This window comes from Marmota monax, unplaced genomic scaffold (assembly GCF_021218885.2).
Source record: "Marmota monax isolate L192 unplaced genomic scaffold, Marmota_monax_Labrador192_F-V1.1 WCK01_AAM20220418_F8-fsc00118, whole genome shotgun sequence".
NCBI classification, from domain to species: Eukaryota; Metazoa; Chordata; class Mammalia; order Rodentia; family Sciuridae; genus Marmota; species Marmota monax.
The window spans coordinates 2,465,356-2,489,095 of NW_026695231.1; the positions used below are offsets into that span (position 1 = coordinate 2,465,356).

The window sequence follows — 23,740 nt, forward strand, 5'->3', positions numbered from 1 at the left end:
TCAAGCATATCCCTACTCTTTCTCAGGAAATAAATGAGCCTGGGAACTCAGGAAAAAGGAGAAGTGGGTTTGGCTATCTGCTATAAAGTTCTAATCTTTTGAATGGTTGGAGCACAAGGAAAGAACATTTTAGACAGGGAAAAGAGCACAAGAAGAAAAATATTGAGAATAAGATGGTCCTCTCCTTATAATGGTTCAACTTAAGATTATTTTTACTTTACCATGCTATATAAGTAATATACACTTAGTAAAAATTGTACTTCAAATTTTGAATCATCTTGACCTTTTCCCCAGCTAGCAACGTGTGGTGTGATCCTTTCTTATGTGCTGGGCAGTAATGAGAGCTACAGCTCTCAGTCTGCCACACAGTCCAAAAATAACCAACTAATACTCTATAGTCCTGTGCAGTATGGATAAAGTTACATGAGATATTTAACACTTTGCTATGAAACATAGCTTTTGTTAGATGATTTCGCCTTACTATAGGCTAATATAAGTGTTGAGAGCATGTTCAAGACAAGCTTGTCTAGGTATGATGTTCATGGGTTAGATGCTTAGTTTGGATCTGGAATGTTCCCTAAAAGCTCATGATATAAAACTCATTCTCCAATATGGTGTTATAAGGAGCTGATAGAACCTTTAAGAGGGAGAACCTAATGGGAGGACATAGGTTATTGGAAGTGTGCCCTCAAAGGGAAGAATGGGGTCCCAGCCTCTTCCTCACTTTCTGGTCATGAGGTGAGCAGCTTTGCTCTGCCACACACTTCTGCCATGATGTGCTACCTTACCACAAGCCCCCCAAACCATGGGGGTCAATGGATTACATAATGAAATGCCAAAACAAACCTTTTTTATTTATAAATTTATTATCTCAGGTATTTGTTACAGTAGTAGAAAGATAATACAGTATATTAGATGCATTTTACTTAGGGTGTTCTCAACTTATGATGGATTTACCATGACATAATTCTATTGTAGGTTAAGAAGCATGTGAACTTGCTTCCATAGTGAAATTAAATTTTCCTTTATAGCACACATGGTAATTACATAATTTTGTCTTTGTTAGATTTTTGGTTATACAGAGGCAGATGTTCAAAGGTCTACATGAGAAAAAGCAGAAAATAACAGTCATATGATGTTTCTGCAATTCAGCAAAAACCAAAATAGTTCATGGTAATTACTGAAAAACATGGCAGGCCAATTGAGAGCATTAGATGAAACTGGGAGGGGTATATCCAGTTCAGCAGCAGGAAATACAAGGGTTCATGCTGAGATTTAAATGGGCAAGAACAGTCAAGACTCAGTGGTGAGCCCTTAAAATCAGTGAAACAGGGCTCCCTTCTAGAACTGGATGATTCCTAAGTTCATACTTTTACTCACTTCTTTGCTGAACATAAAGCATTCATTTATTTACTTAATGTCTACCCATGGTGATGCTCAAATATATTGTTACCTTTAGAATTGCAATTAAAAGAAAAGAATAGAATATGCTCTAAGTATATGCTCTCTCTATATAATGTATAGCATAATTCTTAAAAATGGAAAAATGTTGGAGATAGTACCTTCCAAACAAAACTTTAGAATGTCCTCGGTAATCATATTATTGACAATGTTAATGTTTTTTTTTAAAGACTATTCTGTGAGTAACATAGATACAAAAATGAACAATCTCATTTTAATTTTATAATTTCCCCTGACTTTGAGAACCAGGTTTTCTTATATGGAAAAAATAGATACAGGTGAAATATAGAAGTTAACTGAAAAACTATTTAGTTCATAATTTGAGTGGTGAATAACAGCATTAACTAATGAGGTATTTTATAAACATATGTAATATATAAATTTCATGTACACAATTGAGAACATGTATAAGAGTACATATGTAATATAATATGTATGATATGAATATAGATATATTTCTCTTATATGTCCTGTGGAAAATTCTGGGAAGATTGTGAATCACCCTGTAGCAATGAAAATCTTCAACACCCATATTATGATTTTTGTCATGTTTCCACTAAGAAAAGTCAAGACACTTTGAGAAATGCATGAGTCCAAATGTGGGTCAAGAAACACAGAAGACACCTTATACAGGTTGAGCATTTCCAATCTGAGAATCCCCAATCCAATATGCTACAAAACCTAATTTTTTGAGAGTCAACATGATACCATAAGTGGGTACACCTGACGTTATGTGATGAGTCACAGTCAAAACACAGGTATACTACACAGTGTACAGTTACCTTCAAGCTATGTGTATAAGCTGTATGTGAAAAATAAATGACTTTTGTGTGTAGACTTTTTCTCTTCTCTCAGATATCTCATCAAGTATATGCAAATATTCCAAAATTTGAAGAATTACAAAATCCAATAATGAAAATATCATTTTGAGTATCCCTACATAATTCCCAACCTCATCACAATCCCCGCTGTTTTACCCACTGTCTTCCATCCACACAGCACTGAATTCTTCTAGCTGTACATGGATACATGCCCTTATCATTTTTACTGGCTCTTTGCTATTCATTCTTCAATTTAGTTTAACTATGTCTATTAAAGCCCTTCTGTGAACCTCTAGTTATTTTTTTCTTTATCACAGGAACTTGTGGGTTTAAATATTTGATGAATTTCAGTTCACTGCAATTATTACCCTGATAAAATTGTCCAATTTTTAGATAACAGGAATATTTTTCAAGTGGTTCCATGGTCCTGAATCAATGATATGACCTAGTATTAGTCTTCAGAGTTTCTTAACTATCTGATACAGGTTGAGCACTCCTTATCCTAAATCCATGGGACTGAAAGTTCTTTGGATTTTGGAATAATTAATTGGAGACTCAGTGAAGCCCTCTTTAAGAGTGACAGCTAAAGTAGAATTGAATAATATGTAGGAAAGATACAGAGAATATGAAAGGGAGAGTGTATATACACAGCCAAAAAATGGAAGAGCTCAGTCCTATATGACTGGGTAGGTAGAAAGGAGAGAGTTTCCTGCTGAGGTTGGGGATTATGTAGGGCCAATCATTCAAGACAATGTTTCTATGCATAAGAATTAGTCTTTCAATTCTAAATATTCTTAAAATGTTTTATGCAGGGAAGGGACATGCATTGATGTGTATTTTAAGTCAGGCTGGAACATGGCCAATGGATTAGAGGATTCAAAAGCAGACCCAGAAAGAGGGATGAGGTTAAGGACCATTGCAGGTGAAAGATAGAACTAGCTAGACATGGGAAGAACTTATTGAACACAATAAGTTTTTTTTTTTCTTGCTGAGGAAAAAAACAAGTCTTATAGGATTTTGCTCTCTGGAATAACATTAAAATTTGCAGTGTCCTAATTATATGATAAAATGAGCCCTCCTTACTCCACTGTTATGGGTAACTGGATGTGGCATAGTTTTCAGCAATAGACCCGAGAATCCATGTATTTTTATATCTATAATGAAATTATAAGGCTATTTTGTTTTAGAAACAGATTCTTGCTATATTGCCTAGGCTGAACTTGAATTCCTAAACTCTGGTCCTCCTGTTTCTGTCTCCCCAGTGGCTGGGAATACAGACATGAATACACACAGTACCTAGCTTGGGACACCCTTTTCATAGAGATTCTGCCTAATATAGTGATGTAATTTGGCTTTTAGTCTTCTGAACAGGTAAAGTTACTTACATTTATAACTTGTTTTTTATCTGTTCTGAAGCAATCAATGTATATAAGTCTTCAAAAAATGGATTGCAATAGAAACTGTTTGTTACTGAGTTCCATATGTAAAGAAAAAAACAAACAAAAATGCTACTTTATGTAAGAAGGTGCTATTTTTCCCCTAACAACAGGATTTATATTTAACGCAGATGCCCAGGATAATGTCAATTGTTCACAGTACCTGCCCATTAATTGGTACATCTGTTCCAAATGATCAGTGCCTATATTCTAATATTGTTAAACAGTTAAAACTCATTCTGCTCATGAGTATCAAAATCACATTTCCTGTCTTCACTTGGAACATATTTTAGTGAATTCACCTTCTATGTGGCTGAGGACATCAGAGTCTGAGGACATACCATGGTCCACAATGCTTTTTGGAGGGGTGAGGGAAGAGAAGCTATAGGTTGTCTTTTGCCTTCTCTGTTTTTCAATAAGTTTGTTCTCTGTGTAGAACACTCCAGCTGCCTTGCTTCTCATGTGCTTTTCTTTGAAACAATAGTTTTGTTTTGTTTTTACATAGTAGTCACGATTTTTTACCAAACTGTATTTAGAAAAAATGTCCAAAAGAATTTCATTCACCACAAGTTATCATAGCTCTATTGGCTCAAGTTCATGGTATTAACTGTCATTTTCTCCCTTGCTTGAAAGGGTATGAATGTTTCTCTCTCTCTCTCTCTCTCTCTCTCTCTCTCTCTCTCTCTCTCTCTCTCTCTCTCTCTCTCTCTTTGCCAGCTACTTGGTAGCTTGCTAGTTACTATTCAGAAGTGTGATGTTCCACATATTTTCAATGAGAATATTTGTTAAGGATAGCTTTGTGCTGTGAACACTGTTAATAATGTTTGGAATCACGTCTATTGAATAAATGCATCAAGTTCAGAAATATTATTAATGATCAAAGACAAAGGCTGACTACAAAAGACCTTTAAATCTGCTTTTCTTGAATGGCTTATAAATTGGTTAAAATCTAATGGTGACGCTTACTTTCTTGTGGGGCTTATCTCCTGTTTCAGAAGCCAAATTTAAAAGAGGGATTCCAAAAATATTTTAACATTAGTACCTTTAGAACTCAGTGGTTCTTCGGTGTGATTGTTGAAAGGTGCTACTAATTTGGATGTGTGAATTCTGCAAAGCTTTCTTCATGGTATGTTCCTGCCATGTATTCTCAGACAAGTCATTGCTATTAAAAAAATCACCAATTAAAATGTCATCCCTGGAATATAGCCTCTTAATTTCATTTTATAATTCTCTTAGTCTGTCTAAGTCTAATCTTCTAGTATAATCCAACATTTTTCAGTATTGCCAGGGAAACTTAATTATTTCAATAATTTTAAATGATCCAATTTTAAAAAATCACAGAGCATGTGTTTTCATTGATGAATGATAGTTGAATGCTGGATATTAAGAACATAATTTTTAACTTTATAGTAATTTTCATCTATCACTGGAAGTAAAATCTTGCTTGAGGTCATCATCATGTAAAATGTCTCTGATTCTCAGTTTTAAAATTCAAAGCTTTAAGAAATATGATTTGATTTTCCTAAAAGTGAACTTCTTTTTTAATTTCATGTTCCCCTTTTCACCTGGTAAAAATTTAATCTGGGTCAATGTAATGGTTCCTGTTAGGCACCCAATTGACTGGTAAGACATTATTTGTGATTGTGCATACGAGGGTATTTCGGGAAGAAACTGGCATTTGAATCAGTGGACTGAAAAGGAATGTCCACCTTCACCTTCACTGAATCAGGTAAGATCCAGGATAGAGCAAAAGGACAGAGGAAAGATGAATTTGTTCTTTCTTCTGGAGTTGGGACAACTGTCTCCTTCTGCCCTTAAACATCAGAACTCTAGGATCTCAGCCTTTTAGATTTGGGAACTTATACCAGCAACCAGTTTCTCAGTCCTTGAGCCTGGACTGAGAGTCATAGCTGATGGCTCCTGTGGTTCTCAGGCCAATGGACTCAGGTTGAATCAATCCAGTGACATCATTGGTTCACTGGTTTGCAGATGGCATATTGTGGGACTTCTTGGCCTCCATGATCTTATGCGCTGATTCCTGTGATAAATTTCTAGCTGTCTATCCTATTCTGTTTTTCTGTTTATTGGGAGGACCCTGGCTAATTGGGATGTCTTCCATTATTTCATGGTATTTTGCAAGTCAATGCAGGATTTTCACAAATCCTAGTTTGCCTCTAGGGTCTTGGGCTTTCTGAACATCTGCCTTGGTAGTATTTGCCATGACATCTTTTGTCCTGGAGTCCTTATAAGCTGCAACTACACATCTGATTTCTTCAAGTTTTATTGTCAATTCTTGAGAGCCCCTTTCCAGGAACAAGAAAAATGTGTAACACTCTATGGTATCCTGGATTCACAGGGGATTTCTCAGCCCCCTTTTGGCTGGACCACACAGGCAGTCATCATTATTTGACTACAAACTTGCTGATCAGGATGTTTTTAACAAATGCATCCCCTTATTGAAATCTGCTACAGTAAGTTCTAGTTAGAGGCTCTTCTCAAACCTGTATGGGGTATGTAGTCTTCCCACTGCCTGAGATGTCCTAGGCTTGGGGGAAAGCACTGGGCCTTCCCAAGAACACAGATCCTCTTCCTGATTTTTCTCTTTTTCTAGCCCAGATGATCTTGATCTTTTCTGAAGTGAAAAAGAAAAGAAAAACTAATTCTAGATTCTACACTTCACTATTCCTTTAATCTTAATGTCTATATAAGGACTTTGGTTTTTAAAACTCTGAAGTCGGTGATTTACATCTTTCTTCTTTCCTCCCTGGGGGTTGTGAGTCTGCAAGTGACTTTATCAGTGGCAGAGAGTCACACGAGTAAAAAGAGATTAGTAGACATGAAAAGAGAAATAGCCAAGTTATGCAATATCCCAGAATGAACAGAACGGCTGTGAACACATGGATTTCCACAGCCTACAGATTTTGAAACTGAAGGAGGTGGCCCTCAAATGTGAGCTTTCCATTTTAATGGAACTATTGCTACTGTGAAACAGCTGTGTAAATCCACCACCACCACCCCCCAAAAAAAATCTATTCTTGCATTTTAGGAACTTTCTCTGAGGCTTAGTTGGCTTTTTTGTAGCATTCCCTCCCACCCCGTATGGGTAGACAGGAAAGGAAATTTATTCTAGGAAATACATAAGCTCTTTGGGCTCCATCCAGCACTTTCCTGCAGACACCTTCTCCTGCTCCCCTTCTGACAAAGAGAGCCCCGCTGCATATCCAGCTGTGCGTAATTGAATGTGCCACTCCAGTGGCCTTTAATGAATCACCTTTTAAAATCTGTCCCCTGGCTATACATATGTCACTTCAATATTATTTTATAGTTTGAACTGAATTGAACTACATTGAAGTGGTTAGACAATGGAAAACGATGAGAGCATTTTATATTAAATGACTCCACAACAATCATGGTCAATAGCTGAGTGCCCCAGTTAGGGAGGCTGGCCGTGCTTTCAACAGTTACAGCTCAAGCCCATCAGCCAACAAACATCTTTTAATAAGCACCAATTTCTTAAATTTGCATTGACATCTATTTTCACCAACAATAGGAACGCTACAGAACAACTCAATTTTTAAAAATAAGTTTTTCTTGGCAAAGCAGTTTGTTTTCCAAGCGAAAAAAAAATAATTGAAGGAGAGGTGGCTCAAAGCTATGTTGATTTAGATGTGATGTGGCTATCATCTTAGATATGTTCGCCCCAGATTTGATTTTATATTCTATTTCTTTTGTTTTGTTTTTCTTCCCTCCTCTACACTCTGCTGATTTTGATGTTCTTGTCATTAGGACAGGAACAAGGAGGAGGGCCAAATCTGTATACTGTGGCTCTGGGGATTTTCCTAGCCAGTACTAGGAAAATTTAGCTAGGTGCCAACATAGAGCTGCTGCCAAGCAATGGGCAGCAGAAAGGAAGCATGGCCCCGTTATGGATGGGAACATTTATTTTGCTTCTAGAAGAGCAGAGGTGGCATGGGCATCCGGAGGCAATAAGCACCTGATTGGGCAAGAACTTTTTTGTAGGTCCAGCCCTGCCCTGACACCCTGTGGACTCACTGGGACTGTGAGGCATATATGAAACAGAGGTGGCAAGAGCCAATTGGACTAAAACAATGTCTAAATGGGGTTCATTTGATTGACACTATTGGAACCTTGGAGATGGCAGTGGTAGATGTCATTGTGGCCACCATGGCAGCTTCTCATTGTGTTAGGGCACCTGTTTTTTTTCCATCCTGGGGATTGAACCCTGGGCTGCTTAATGACTGAGCTACAACCCCAGCCCTTACTGGTGTTTTATTTTAAAACAGAGTCTCCCTATGTTGCCGAGATTGGCCTTTAACTTTCTATCCTCTGCCTCAAGTTCATGCACAATTTGAAGAGGCCCAGTGTTGCAAGATCCCAGTCTCATTGCACAGTGAATAATGTGTTTCCAATTCTGGCATCGAAGGCTATAGATCAGCATGCAGTCTTCCAACTGTATAACACTGCTTTCATCCTATAACGGTCGGCTCCCGAAGCAATAGGTTTAAAGATGTCTTGCAATGTTCTGTCCTAAACTGTTTCTCATGTCCTTCCTCTGACTTCTCAAAAGTTTACCCATGTACTAAAAGTTTACCCATGTACTAAATGCCACCTCCTTCATAAAGAGTCTCATGCTTCCAATTCCCACTGAACAAGTGTTGCTTAAATATCAAAGAGCCCTGAGAAAAAACAAAAACCAAAAACTCAGTGACTCATTGATTTGATTTTCCTAAAAGTGAACTTCTTTTTTAATTTCATGTTCCTATGTGAGAGACGATCTTATCATCCATATTTCAGTGATAGATTAAAAACAAACAAAAAAAAATGCCTTACTATTGTTTTCCTAATCAACTCACTCTCCAAAGCTAACAAATTTAATATCCTACAGAATAAAACTTCTTTCTTCTTGTTCAAGCAACCATATGTGTCTTTAGAAGTTTTTATTTTTTCCTGAAATAAAATCCTACTGGAATGCAACTTGTATATTTAGCTAAATGGTATGTTTTGGACACAAATTCATTACAAATCAATGTGTATAATGGTTATGGGTCCATATTTCAGAGTTACACTGCCTGGGTTCAAATCCAAGCCCTGGAGCTCAGTAATGGTGTAACTTTGGGAAAGTTACTTAACCTCTCAATTTTCTCATGTGTTCAATTGGAAATGGCATGGGGTTCGAACCTCATCAGGCGCCATGGAGGTTAAATAAGTGGGCTCATGTAAAGTGCCTGACTAGCATCCTGGATAATAAATATAGCTACCCATTGCCCATACAGTTTGGAAGATAAGCAAACACACACAAACTGTTATATTTTTATATGAGATTATCATGTTTTCTTTTTGTTGTGATGTTTTCTTACCTTTGTTCTTCTCTCCTTTGTTCCTTACTCCTTGTCTTCTCTCTCCCATATTTACTTCTCCTACACAAAGCACGTTGAGTGACATTGTATATTAGTAAGTGTAACCCCCCCTTAATCGATGTGGTCTTATGTGTATTCCTTTGTACTGTTCCCAACAAGGACCTACCCATATCTCACACATAGGCATATAATATATCTATATGAATAAATATACACCCCCTATACATACATATCCATATATTCCCACATATACAGGTATGTTCTTGTCATCGTACTATAGAAATTGAACAATTTTCTTTTGTATATTTCTGTTTTCTTACTTGGTAATAGTTTTTGGAATCATTCCAGGTCTGCAGGTATGGCTGAATAATATTGCGTCCTGTTTATTGCTGTAATTTATCCCTTTGTGTACACAGTTCTGCCACAACAAAGAGTGCTGCAATAAACACCTGGATTTATATATCCTTACGTACTAGTGGTGGTTTTCCTATGGAGTATATACCCAGGAGACAATTGCTGGCTTAAAAGGCTTATGTATTTCTTAAGTTTAATAAATGTTGCCAGATTGCTTTCTAAAGAAGCTGTACCCATTTACATTGCCACCAGCGATGTTTAGAATAAATTTCCTTCATGGCCCTACTGATAGTGATGCTATTGTCACTATTAAACATTTTTGCCCATCTAATAGATTTAAAGCGATAGTTTACTGTTACTTCAGTTTCCACTTAAAAAATATTTAAACTGGTTTGCTAGCCATTTGGATTTGTCTGTCTGCGAGTTGCCTATTTATATCACTACTCATTTTTCCATTAGGTTGTTGTCCCTTTCTTGTCAATTTGTAAAGCTCTCTTCATGTAATTATAGTTTTTAAACACTTATCTCTGATCTGCATTGCAAACATGTTTTCTAAATCTACAATTTGTTTTCAATGTCTTTATTGTATCTTCTATCACACAACAGTTATTTATTAGCTTCTGTCTAGAAGAAATCTTAGTAATATAATAGCAGTATTATATCTATATTTAAGACTTTAATCCATCTGTTTTTTAAAGGATTTAACTTTTATTTTTTATTTATTTTATTTCATTTTTTAATGTGGTGCTGAGGATCGAACCCAGTGCCTCACCTGTGCTAGGCAAGTGCTCTGCCAGTGAGCCACAAGTCCAGCCCCATCTGTTTATTTTATTTTATTTTATTTGTATCTGACATGAGATAGGTTTATTATTTTAACTGTTTCAGGATGGATACCCAGTTTGGAAGGAAATATTGTTAAATATCATCTTTTTTTCCCCTTCTCAAATTGAATGCCACCCTGGTGAAATATTGAATTCTCATTTTGTACAATCTCATTCTGGATTTTTTTCTGTGTTCCTGTGATGAACTTTTTTATAGTTGTGCCATCCTAGATTATTTTCTTTTGAGTAGCCTTAGGATATATTCTGATGCATACCTGGTTAGGTAAGTATCCCTTTAATTTTTGTTTTAGGTTAGTCATGAGCATTTTCATTTCATAGGAACTTTAAGGTTTCACAAAATTAAAAGCATATCATATTAATATAATATATAATATACACTAACAATACTATTGTTGCACAAAATAAAACAATAGAATCTTCTCATAAGATTACCATTCTACTGGGAATGCCTTGTGTGTGTGTGTGTATGTGTATGTGTGTATAAATAAATATATGTATATTCTTATAATTTTTTATATGAATTTGTTCACCTGGGAGCAGAGTATATAATTCTGTTTTTTAGATTTCATTTTATTCCCTTCAGTAAGATTAATAGATGTCATAGTTTTTTTTTTTAATGAACACCATTATTTCAAAGGAAATATTTTCCTTCTTTTTTTAAGGACACATTAAAATAGAAAACTTACCAATTTCAGTGGAATTTCTTTGTATCTAGACATTCCATCAAATAGTCTTATCAATGGTAATTGCCTCTCTCTAATTTTCTTGAATTTCAATATACAGTTATATCAGCAAAATAGAGAAGGTTTTACTTCTCCATTTCCAATATTTATGTCAAATATTTAATTTCTTTATCTCATTTTTTTTACTAGACTTCCTAAATTAATTAATGGAAACCTCTAATCTGTCTTCTTTTCCTATAGATTTGCTTTCTTTATAATTTCATATGATTGAAATCTTACATATATAGTCTTTTGGTCTGGTTCCTTTCACCCAGCAAAATGCACTTAAGATTCATCCATATTGTTGTATTACCTGGGTAGCAATCTATGTATAGATGGGACCATAGTTTGCTTATCCATTTACCTTTCAAACGATTTCCTGGTCATTTCTAGTTTTGAGTACCAAGGAATAAGACTACCCAAAATCATTAGTGTACAAGTTTTTTTATGAACATAAGTTCTTAATTTACCTATGAAAATACTTAACAGGAAAAACTGAGATTGCTGATTCCTATGGGATGTATGTGCTTAACTTTATTATAAAAAATATTAAACTGGGAGAAGTGGTGCACTTGTAATCCCAGTGTTTCAGGAGGCTGAGGAAGGAAGATCGTGAGTTCAAAGCTAGCCTCAGCAACTTAGCAAGGACGTAAGCAACTTAGCTAGACCCTGTCTCTAAATAAAATTTTAAAGGGTGAACTGGGGATGCTGCTCAGTGGTTAAGTGTCCCTGGGTTCAATCCCTGGCATAAAATAAACAAACAAATAAAATAATAAAAATGTCAGGCGCTGGGGATGTGGCTCTGGGCTAGAGGATTGGTCTAGCATGTGCAAGGCCCTGGGATCAATTCCCAGCACAAAACAAATTGCTGCCAGACCCCTTTTTATGTGGTTGTGCATTCTTCCTTCTAATAGCAGCAAATAAGAGTTACCCTGTATCTTTGTCATTGGTATTTTGGTTCTTTATGTTTTTTTGGATGTTCTTCATATATTCTGGATGCTTGTTCTTTGTTATATATGTGTAGAGCAAGTATGTTTTTCTAGTCAACTAATAATTTCCTTAGTAGTGTCCTTTTGATAAGTAGAAGGGTTGAATTATTATGAATTTTAATTGGTTAATTATTTCATGGTTAATGCTATGTATTTTGTAAGATATCTTTGCTACTTAATGTTTATGACAACAAATTTCTATTTTTTTTCCTAGAAAAGTGGCAATTTTAGCTTTTACTTTAAAGTCTGTTATCCACCTCAAATAGATTTTTGTATATGGTGAGGTAAACATCATGGTTGGTTTGTTGGTTTGAATATTCAATTATTCTAAACGTCCTTTGTTGAAAAGACATTTTTTCCCCCTTTGAAATGCTTTTGTGACTTGGTTGAAAATTTGTTGTCTATAAATATTTAAGTTCACACTTGGATTTTCTATTGAGTTCCATTGATCTATTTTTTTAATTTTTATATCAATATCACATTGTTTTAGTAATGATTGTTTTGCAGAAAGTGTTAAAACTTTAGTGTAAGTCTTCCAACTTTATTCTTTCTTAACTTTGTTTTTGCTAGTCTTTAAATTTTCTCTTTTCAAATAACTTTTAGAATCCATTTGTCTGTTTACTTGAAATATCTACTTAGATTTTGAACTGGATTATTTTAAATTTACAGATCAATTTGGGGAGAATTTTATTTTAGCAGTATTGAATCTTCTAAACCTTAGGCATGCTACAACTCTGTATAAACTTAAATCTTATTTCTTATCCATCAATAATATTTTGTAGTTTTCAAAATAAAGGTTTTGCAAATATTTTAATTTATCCCTTCACCTTTCATGTTTTTCTTTTTTGAGTATTGGATATGGTATTATTTCCTTAATTTTATTTATGGGTTGTTTGTTGCTAATATATAAAAACTCAACTAATTTTGAGTATAGACCCTGTATCCAGCAGCCTGGATAAATTCACTTTTTTTCTCTAACATTTGCTTTCTATACAACTTGGGATTTACTAAGATAGCATAGAGACTGGCTTTGTTTCTTTTCATGCTCAATTCTTCTGATTATTTTTCTTGCCTTATTGCATTTGCTAGGACCCTAGTTCAATATTGAAGTAGTGAAAATGAGTATTCTGATTTTAGAAGGGCAAAGCAATCAATTTTCACTGATTCATCATTATATTTGCTAATAACCATAAAATTTTGGTATTTCTTTCTTTTTTTATTTTTGGTAGCTAACTATTATAGGATCCACAAAATTTCTGAGATATTTTCCTTTTTAATCATGAGTATGGAATTTTGTTAAATGATTTTTCTTTACCTATTGCAATAACAAGTTTTAATTTTATCCTTTATTATTTTAATAGGGTGAATTATGCCAAGTGATTTTAATATGTTAAGTCAATTTCATGTTCTTGAGATAAACTCCAATTGGTTGTGATGGAATTACCTTTTTTCTATTTGAATTATTAGTAATTTATTCAATATTTCTAGGTCTAAGTTTATTACATATATTGGTTTACAGATTTCTTTTTCTTTAAAGTTTGTAATGTTATTGCCAGGTTTTGAGATAAGGGTTAGATTAACCTCATGAAATGAGATAAAATAATTTTTAAATCATTTTCTGTACTTTCAATTTCTTTTTGTGGGAAAGTTCTAAATTATGAATTTGAAAATTTAATAGTTAATAGTTAACAGTATGATATTAATATACTTGGTATAAAAAAGTCTATTTTTCTCTGTTTTACTTCTGGTAATTTGTATATTTCAGGTAATTAGTTGGTTTCACCTAAGTTATCAAACTTATTGATGTCATTTCACTTAAAATATGACCTTATTTTATTTTTAATGTTTGTAGAATCTATAGTGATCAATAACATTCCTAATAATGATCATTAGTATTTATTTTTCTTGAAAGGTACTCGAAGTAGTAGAAGGTAGATTTATAAATGTTCAGTCATATAGGTTGCTATTCCTCTTCCAAGATGTGAGGAATAATCTTCCAGCTATAGTCTATGTAGTCTCCTAATCTTGGTAGTGAAGGAGAAAATTCAGTCCACCTGTTTATCTCTTCTTGAACCTTCAGAGACTAGAGTCCCTGTGTCTCACCAGGCTTTGACCCCCTTCAGGGGTTAAAGGATCTCTGAAGGCAAGCCTTCTCTAAAATCCTCTTCACTTAATTCCTTGTACTTAGACTTGTTAATCAGGCCTCAAATGGAGGAGGTTCACAACTCTTGCTCATATCTCTAGGCATATCTTGCCTGGTGGTTGCTGCAGTTGTAGGGGTGGATCAGGTCTTAGGAAATAAATGCTTTCAATGAGAGTTGAGTATGAATGAAGATGGGATGTGTTAAGGAGATAGCATCTTCTATTTTAGGATCTAAATTTATCTTTTTTCCCCCCAGAAGACTCTTTTTTAAACTTTGTTATTTTAGATATAGATGACCCTCGAGTGTATTTTTGGGGGGATGGGTACCAGGGATTGAACTCAGGAGCACTCAACCACTAAGCCACATCCCCAGCCCTATTTTGTATTTTATTTAGAGACAGGGTCTCACTGAGTTGCTTAGTGCCTCACTTTTGCTGAGGTTTGCTTTGAACTCACAATCATCCTGCCTCAACCTCCCAAGCTGTGGGGATTATAGGCATGTGCCACCATGCCTGGCAGTAGAGTGTTATTTTGACATATTATATGTACATGGAGTATAACTTGTTCTAATTAGGATCCCATTCTTGTGTGGTTGTACATTATGTGGAATTTCACTGGTCATGTATTCGTATATGAATATAGGAAATTTATGTCTGATTCATTCTACTGTCTTTCCTATTCCCATCCTCGTTTCCTTCATTTCCCTTTGTTGAATCTGATGAACTTCTCTTCTTCCCTCCCCATTGGGTATATATAGCAGATTTTCTTTATCCATTCATCTGTTGAAAGGCACATACGTTGGTTTCATGGTTTAGCTATTGTGAATTGAGCTGCTATAAACATTTATGTGGCTGTGTCACTGTAGTATTGCTGATTTTAAGTCCTTTGGGTATAAACCTAGGAGTGGAATAACTAGGTCAAAGGGTGCTTCTGTTCCAAGTTTTCTGAGGAATCTCCATGCCGCTTTCCAAAGTGGTACCAATTTGCAGTTCCATCAGCAATGTATGAGTGTACCCTTTTCCCCACATCCTCACCAACATTTATTGTTACTTGTATTCTTGATAAGCCATTCTGACTGGCATGAAATGGAATTTCCATGTAGTTTTGATTTATATTTCTCCAATTGCTAGAGACGTCGAACATTTTTTTCGTATATTTGTTGGTCATTTGTATTTCTTTTGTGAAGTGTTTGTTCAGTTCCTTTGCCCATTTATTGACTGGGCTATTTCTAAACTTTATTCTTTAGATTTAAATTTGGGAACATTGTCTGGAAAAGTCTATCTAAAGATTCATACACTGATAGTATTGCAAATACTATTATTTTATCTACTATAATATCATGTTTTAATTTTTATTTCTGTATATCTGATTTTGTTCCCAATTAATTTGCAAAGGGAAATAGAAATTGATTCAATTGATTGTATTCTTAAAATAAGGAATCTTTTTGCTATTTTTTCCAGTAATTTTAAAGAAGTGTTCTTTGTGAACAATTCATATTCAAGAGGAATGATGATTTGAAGTTCTCCCCAAATGTGACCCTTCTTTAACATCACTGAAACTACTCCAAAACATTTTATTTCAAACACTTCTGCTTTTGAGTGTCACTTTTATTCCATTTCTTTTCCCTCTCTCTCCTTTCATGAAATCCTTTACATGAAAATAGTATCTTAAGATGGCTTATCAATATGCTATGATTATGTTCACCTGCAGCAAAGAATACACTCATATCTTTTGTCGTTGCCATGGAAACAATTATGCTATCAAAAGAAGAGAATTAAGATTTCAGTTAGGGTAGAAATTAGGTTGGGTAGATAATGTTGAAGAAATGAAAAGAGACCGACCATTTGTACCTGAAGGAAAACAAAATGTAAATCAGTCATCGTTTTGTTTTAAGAATATCTATAAGGCTTTAAAATCAAAACTCTCACCTGAATGAGCCCCTGATACAAGAAAGTAACTCATGATTTAGATTATAGTTCTCCCATCAAGGTAGGGTTTTCTATCTGTTAATAAAACTTCCCACTGAAAAAACAAAATTAATCTTGAAAGATGAAGGGCAGCTCTATGAGCCACTTATCACAGAAGCCACTAGGTTATATAGTAATTCTTCAGCCTTCACTTGGGACATTGTTTCCCAGTTTTCCAATAAACCCCATCATAGTTGTTATGTTTGTTTCCATTATCTTCCAAACAAGAAAGGGATCATTGTCAAATAATATGTTATTGGATATTGAAGAGAAGAAATCTGAAAGTAAGCTACTGTGTAAATTGATAGAGGAACTCGGTTTAAATGTAAAAGTAATCACAAAATTTAAGCTGGAAAATAGAGTATGCACACTTAGGACACAGTCCTATTTAATAAAGTATTTTTTTCTCTCTCTTTAAGTTTTCTTTCTACTAGTGTTCCCCCCCCCCAACCTCTTTTTAGACTGTGAATTGTTCAGTACCTGAATCTCTGTCAACACATCCAATTTGCTTTTTAAACATTTTTTTTTTATTTACCTTCTGTAGAACTCATCTGCTCTGAGCAACCTGAGATCTGGTTGCTTTGGGCAGAGGATGAATGAATGAAGGCTTTTTCTATAATAGGTTGTTACCTTCTAGGACAGTGGATTTCTTATAGTTTCCTAGTAGTTATTTGCAATGAACTAGGGATTGAGCAACTTGGCCATACACTTTGTAGAGCAGTATGGGATGCCCTTTTTTGGGTATTTTTAGAAATGGGCAAAAATAATCATAGCAAAATAGTTGAAGCCCTGGGTTGAGGGTCGAATATATTCTAGTTCCTGTGCTAAGTCTTCCGTATTACAGTACTGTAGAGGTCAGAGATTTTTGAGCTGGGTTTATCTGTGGTTCGATCTGAATTCCCCAATTATTAATTGGGACACTGGGCAAGTTATTTAATGTATCTCTGAGACATATACTCACCTATTAAGAAAATAATAATACACTAACTTTAGAGGCTTGTTGTAAGATATATCATTAGTACTATATAATATTTACTATTATCTTTAATTCTTAAAATAGCCCATAAAGAAAATTCTATAATTTTTCCATTTTTACAGATAGTGAAACAGTTGATTAGAGAGGTTACCTCCCTTGCCCAAAGCACCCTCCTAATTCAACAGAAAAAGAGAATCTGAACTTAGTCCTGTTTGACTTTAAAGACATTATTCTATGTGATTATACCAGTCGTGACCCTGGTTCTGATTAATTATCTTATATGGGTAAAGATAGTCACTCCTCAGAGCTTCAATTTACACAACTGTGTGACTAAATGGGAATCTGGAACTTCATATAAACAGAGACCAACTCACCTAATGAAGTTCTCTGCTTCTGAGGTAGGGAAGTTGTTGTCACTAAAAGTGATGACCAGACTATCTCTGTGAACTGGCATGACATTTGTGGTTGGAAGTACTTAGGGAGTTTTACAGATACCGTGGCCTCTTGCTGGATGTGAGGTCTTTGGCAAACCATTTTTTTTTTCATCTTTAATTGGGACTCAGCTGGCTAACAATTTTCAGTACCCATCAGCATTACACCAGGTTACAGTATCAACCAGACACGTCAACCTCTAAAGGCTGTTTGAAGATCAAATAAAACATTTGATATGGAACTGTTCATTGCCCCACCTCTGTGTTCTGCCGAGGTGAAGGACCATGTTCTGTGCAGACTGCTCTGTAGTTGTTCCAAGAATCAGAGCCAGCCAACATGGACCACTGTGTGGACCATGGCTTGACTTCCTTTTAAACATTTGCATCCTGATGCTCTCTTTCTCATCTACCACCTCAATTCCAGCTAGAGTCAGGAAAACCACTAGATGTCCAGCATCAGGGCTCAAGGTTTCAGAAACCAGATACTCAGAAACTGTCGCCTCATTCCATGTTTCCATTTTGTTTTGTTTGAGACTTGAGTGGTGCTGCCATGTCTTAGCAGTTTATTTTGAGTAAGCTTCGGTTTTCTTGCCTGCAAACTGAGAATGATAAAAACTACTTCCAGAAGTTGTAATAAGAATTAAAGTATGATAGCACACATAGGACTTCAAGGAGTTTCTAATTCACAAAATGTACTAAGCAGTATTAGCTGGCAGAAGAGCATAAAGATATGAAATGAGATGAAAGTCAAGAGCATAAAATATGAAATGAGGTGAAAATCAAGAGCATAAAATATGAAATGAGGTGAAAATCAAGAGCATAAAGATATAAAATGAGATGAAAATCAATTGTTTTTTTTTAAATAATTCTGATCCAAGATGATGATAAAGAACAACTTTATTTGTTTCCTAAAATGAGATCTGGACATTTCCTATGTCTATTATTAATGTGAACACTCAAGAAAATCATATGCAGTTAGATACTGATAATATTTTGGTGAAAATGCTGGGTTTTATACTTAGATATTTGTCCCTAAAATATGGCTGCATTATTTAATTTATATGTACCTGAGGAGATGCATAGAATTAATACATTATTTTTCACCATTGTTGATTTTCAGATAGGTCAAGGAGTTTAAAACTTATGCCTTGAGATATGTAAATTAAGGAAAAGCACAGCCTCTTAAACATTGTTTAGTCATAGAGCGTTACATAGGTGGTTATAAGATGATGTTAGCTTTCCATTGATGTGACACAATAGCTGAGAAAATCAACTTAAAAGGAGCCAATATTTATTTTGGTTCATAGTTTCAGAGCTTTCAGCATAGTCACTTGACCCCATTGCTTGGGGCCTGTGGCTGCCTCTTGTGGTGGGCACACGTGGTGGAGGAAGTGTGTTCACCTCATGGTGACAGGAAAGTAAAAAGAGAGGGGAGGGTGTTGGGACCAGTATCCCCTTCCAGGGCATCTACCAAAATGACCTAACTTCCTCGCATTAGGCTCTGTCTCCTCAAGATTCCACCAGCTCCTGATACTTTATAGGTTGCAGATAAAGTCTTTGGCCAGCAGGCCTTTGGGGGACATAAATGATCTAAACCACAATGAAGGCATGAACAAAATGGTCTTTTCTCTCTAGGGGTTCATAGCTTCACTGAAACTATGTAATTGAAAATACGTGGGATTTTTCAATCAGGAGACCTTGGTTTGAATTGCCCATTCTCTGACATGAGTTTCCCAATTTTCTGTTACAAGATGGAGAGAATAAGATCTTCCTATTAGATATTGCCTATTAAATTGAATATTAGAAGTTATTGTTGCTTCGCAAAGTAACACAGTTGATTTAATTAAAGGATTAACCAAGGATTGTTAAAATCGTGAAGTAAAAAGTAGGATTCTAACAGAGTAAGTCTATAAATGAATAAAATGTGATGGGAAGATGTGAAGGATGAGCAATAATTGGAGATTATGATCAGCCACAGTGATGTTCTATAACTTGATATCTGGGGTAAATTTGTGTGTATGTGCGAGTGTGTGTTGAATGTATATCAATTTGTGAGTTAGCACAATGAATAAAGTTAAAATCAAATTTGAGATTACCTAAACTATGAGGCAGTAACTTTTAGTAAAATAACCATTACTGGCCTCATATGAAACCAAATCATAGGCCGAGGAGTAATTTGTTCAGGTCTTCATACCATTAATTATGTCCCCACGGGAGATACTGAAGGGATCTAATCTCCTTTCTGAATGTGACAATTTTCTTTTGCAAACTAAAATTCAAAGAGAAATGTCATCTTGCTTATTGTTTCTCATCAAAACGCAACCTTGTGAGTAATAGTGAGATAAGGATTTTTAAATGATTATACATATCTTGGGTATTTCCTAAATGCATAATAAATAACTCCAAATATGCATATAATCTTTGCTTGTTTTTTGAGACAGCATGCAAAATTTCTGTCGTTGGCTTATTATCTGGAAGCTCTTTTCTTCAATTTATGTATACTTTGAACTTGAGTACTTTTTAAACAATGCAAGCCCTTCAATAGTTATCCAAGGTGTCCAATGTGTTCACAATAAAGTTTTATTTGTTTAGTTTTTGAACTCTCATCTAGAAATAAAATTTTCCATTTTGTTGCCTCTGAATTTGTCATACTCACAAATGCATGGATTCTGCAAGAGTGTTGGTGTATGTTCTGTCAATGTGTCTCTTGATGCTAATATTGGTACAATCAATTTGTAGTAATTACTTGCTGAAAGACTCACCACTGGCAAAGTACAGACATCCATTATATTGTAAAAACAACTCCAGATTGTAATAAGTGGAATTCTAAAGCTTTCTGTGGAACGGAAATACACATGTTACTAGTTCAAGTAATTATGGAAAAATCTGGGATACCAAGAATTGGTTATAATACAGGGGTGATTCACAAATATTAAGCTATACTCAGATTTGTAAATTCTAGGTCATAGCCAGGAAAATAGAGCTTAATGGAATTATCCTCTGAGCTGAATAGAAATCTCTGTCAACAAATGGTTTTGATTTGGAAAATATTATTTGAGAAATAAAGCAGCTTTGCATTTTATAGAGATGGCCTTTGGCATAAAAAAAGTATGTATCTAGAAAAAATCTTTAGAGGATGAAGTGTGTGTGTATATGTGTGTGTGTGTGCATGTGTGTGTGTATATGTATAAAATTCATGAATTTTAATTTTTATTACTGTATTAATTTAATATTTTCCAGGTGTTGTAGACTATATTTGACTAAGGTCAAATTTGATCAATTGTGGAACCAACCTAGATGCCCTTCAGTAGATGAGTGGATAAAAAAAAAAAAAAAAACTGTGGTATATATACACAATGGAATATTACTCAGCATTAAAAGAGAATAAAATCATGGTATTTGCAGGTAAATGGATGGAGTTGGAGATATTATGCTAAATGAAGTAAAGTAAGCCAATCCCCCAGAAGCTAATGCTGAATGTTTTCTCTGGTATGCGGATGCTGATCCATAATGGAGATGGCAGGGGTATGGGAGGAATAGAGGAACTTTAGCTAGGGTAAAGGGGAGGGAGGGAAGGGAGGGGAATGGGGGTAGGAAAGACGATACAATGAGATGGACATCATTACCCTAAGTACATGTATGAAGACAGGAATGGTGTGACTCTACTTTGTGGACAACCAGAGACATGAAAAATTATGCTCTATGTATGTACTATGAATTGAAATGCATTCTGCTGTCAAGTATAACAAATCAGAATAAATAAATAAATTTAAAATTAAAAAATGAATATGAAATAAGGGGAGACAATTTTTTTGATATAAAATATTCATCTGATATGTGTGCTCTCAACTCTGAGAACTTATAGACAAATACCATGAACAGCTTTGTTGGGAGAAGGCTGTCCTTAGAATTAACAGACATAGGTTCGGTTGACATCTGGCCATATTCATAGGTTCAGATCAGATTTCTCAGTCTTTTAAAAAAAACCTGAATCATTTTATAAAAATAAAATGTTATGTCATTTTATATTATAAAATTTAGAAATAAATAAGTGATTTATAATTTAGGTAATGGGGGAATGTAAATATTTTACATCAAAAGATGTAATTTTTGACTTATGATATGTATCTGAGCATTGACTTTACTGAATTGTTGTGACAAGCTTTGGATCCAAGAAGGTACATAGGTTTGAGCAGAGTGTAGGTCACTTTCAGGCCAAGCTTATTGTAAAAGAGAAACTAACATCTATTAAAATGGAATAATGACATATAGACCCTTTGTTTCAGGGATTAAATTATCTGTAAATTATCTAAGATGATAAAGTCAAACATGATTTCAAAACTTCTTAGATAGAACCTGGAAAAGATTGAAAACCATTAAGAATATGGTTTCTTATTAGATTTGGAAGGGGAAATTCCAGCATCATGGCAGGAAAATATTGCCTGGGTATAACCTGCAGAAAAATTAAACATGATGTAAATATGTTCTTGAAAACATTTTGTCACAGTGAATAAACAGATATATCAGTATCAATTTCCTTAGTGATAGTGGGATTGGGACAATATTAATTAAAATGATACCTTAGTGAATATAAGCACATTACATCAATTTTGAAAGACACAGAACATTATCTAGGTGTTCTGGGTGGAGGGCAGAAAGGTACCAGAAATCAAATTAATCAGTTGACCAATGTTTGAGGGCCTGATTTGGACAAGAGCCTAGTGCAGACATTGGAAAATATGATGAATGAGTCACAAATGAATGAATGAATGAAGAAAGAGGTGAGAGATAAAATAGGCATGCAAAATAAAACATGGGGAAGATGCTAAATGTATAGAGTGTTAAAAGATGTTTCAAAGATTTTTTTTGAATCTACCTCAAAAAGTGATATCTCTATGTTTGAAATCAAATCACCATTATATCCAGGAAATTCCAGAAAAATTGAAAAATCAATGAAGGCTTTTTCTCTTTGGCATTGTGTTCCTAGATTACAAAGGTAGAATGAAAACATGAGATAGACATTTTAAAAATTTTAACTGACACATAATAATTGAACATATTTGTAGGTACAGTGTGAACAGTGTGATATTTCAATATAAGTAGAAAGTTTGTATGACCAGATCAGGGTAAATGACATATTTGTATGTCAAACACATATCATCTGTTTGTGTTGGGAACATTTAAAAATCTTCTCTACTAGCTATATTGGAGTATGCAGTTAACCTTTTGTCCCTCATTTTCCTACTGTGGTATTGAATACTAAGTTACTCTTCCCAACCACAGCACTCCTGAGTTTCTTAGCCATTTTCTCTCTGTCCCTCTCTTTCACCTCTGCTCTCCCCAGGCTCTGGGGAACACCTTTCTCCTAGACAGATATTTTCCATCTTGGTAGAGGCCTGGTTGTTGTATTTTAATTTTATAAGTTGTGAATTTTCGAAGCTGTTTTTTCTCACAATGAGCTTCCACCATACATAGATGATCTCATAGACACCATAGGATATGAGTCTACAATTTTTGAACTTGGCTGTTTCCATGAGTGTTAGTTTCATGACTGCAGAAATCTATGATTTCTGAAATTTTCCTTAATTTGGAGTTGTTCATGTTGTGAGCTTTGGTGGAGAAGGGTCAGATAATTGGGACACTGTCAAAGGGAGTTTAGAGCCTTTCTCCCCTAAGACAGATAGGGTGATATAGACAGCTCCTTTTAAATGTTAGCTAGGACTGCAGAAGCCCCCAGGCCAATGGGAAAAAAAATGGTTGAGAAGTCTCAAAGGCTGCTTTGTTTTCTGCACCATCCCCACACCAGGAACACATAATTCATCACAGGAGTACAAAAGGTGCTATATTCTGTTCTGTGTAACTTAGCTTCTCCAGACAAATACCAAACACAAGTTGAAATGGTGGATTCTTCTATAGGCTAAAATGCACACCCACCCGTGTCCTGAGCTCTGCCGGGGACAGGAAGGCATGAACTGTGAGGTTTTTTTTTTTTTTTTTTTTTTGCAGAAGGAAAAGTCTGCAAGTTCTCTATCAAGGTACCTAGTGTGTCTTTCTATAAATAGAAAGTGATAATGCAAACCATAAAAATATGTGGAGACAAGGAAAATATTACCTGACTGGGGACATTTTTCCAGTCACGGAGAGGGCTTTTTGGCCCTTTTCCACACAAACCAATCAAGGCTTGTTCAGAAGAACTATTCTCGGTACATATGTACTTTGT

At 35.0% G+C, this 23,740-nt stretch overlaps 1 protein-coding gene across 1 annotated transcript in view; it reads left to right on the forward strand.

The window, feature by feature from the left end:
* The window catches only part of Kcnk2 (potassium two pore domain channel subfamily K member 2), a 193,705-nt gene that overhangs the window by 13,580 nt on the left and 156,385 nt on the right, over positions 1-23,740 (forward strand). The gene's annotated exons all lie outside the window — the stretch shown is intronic.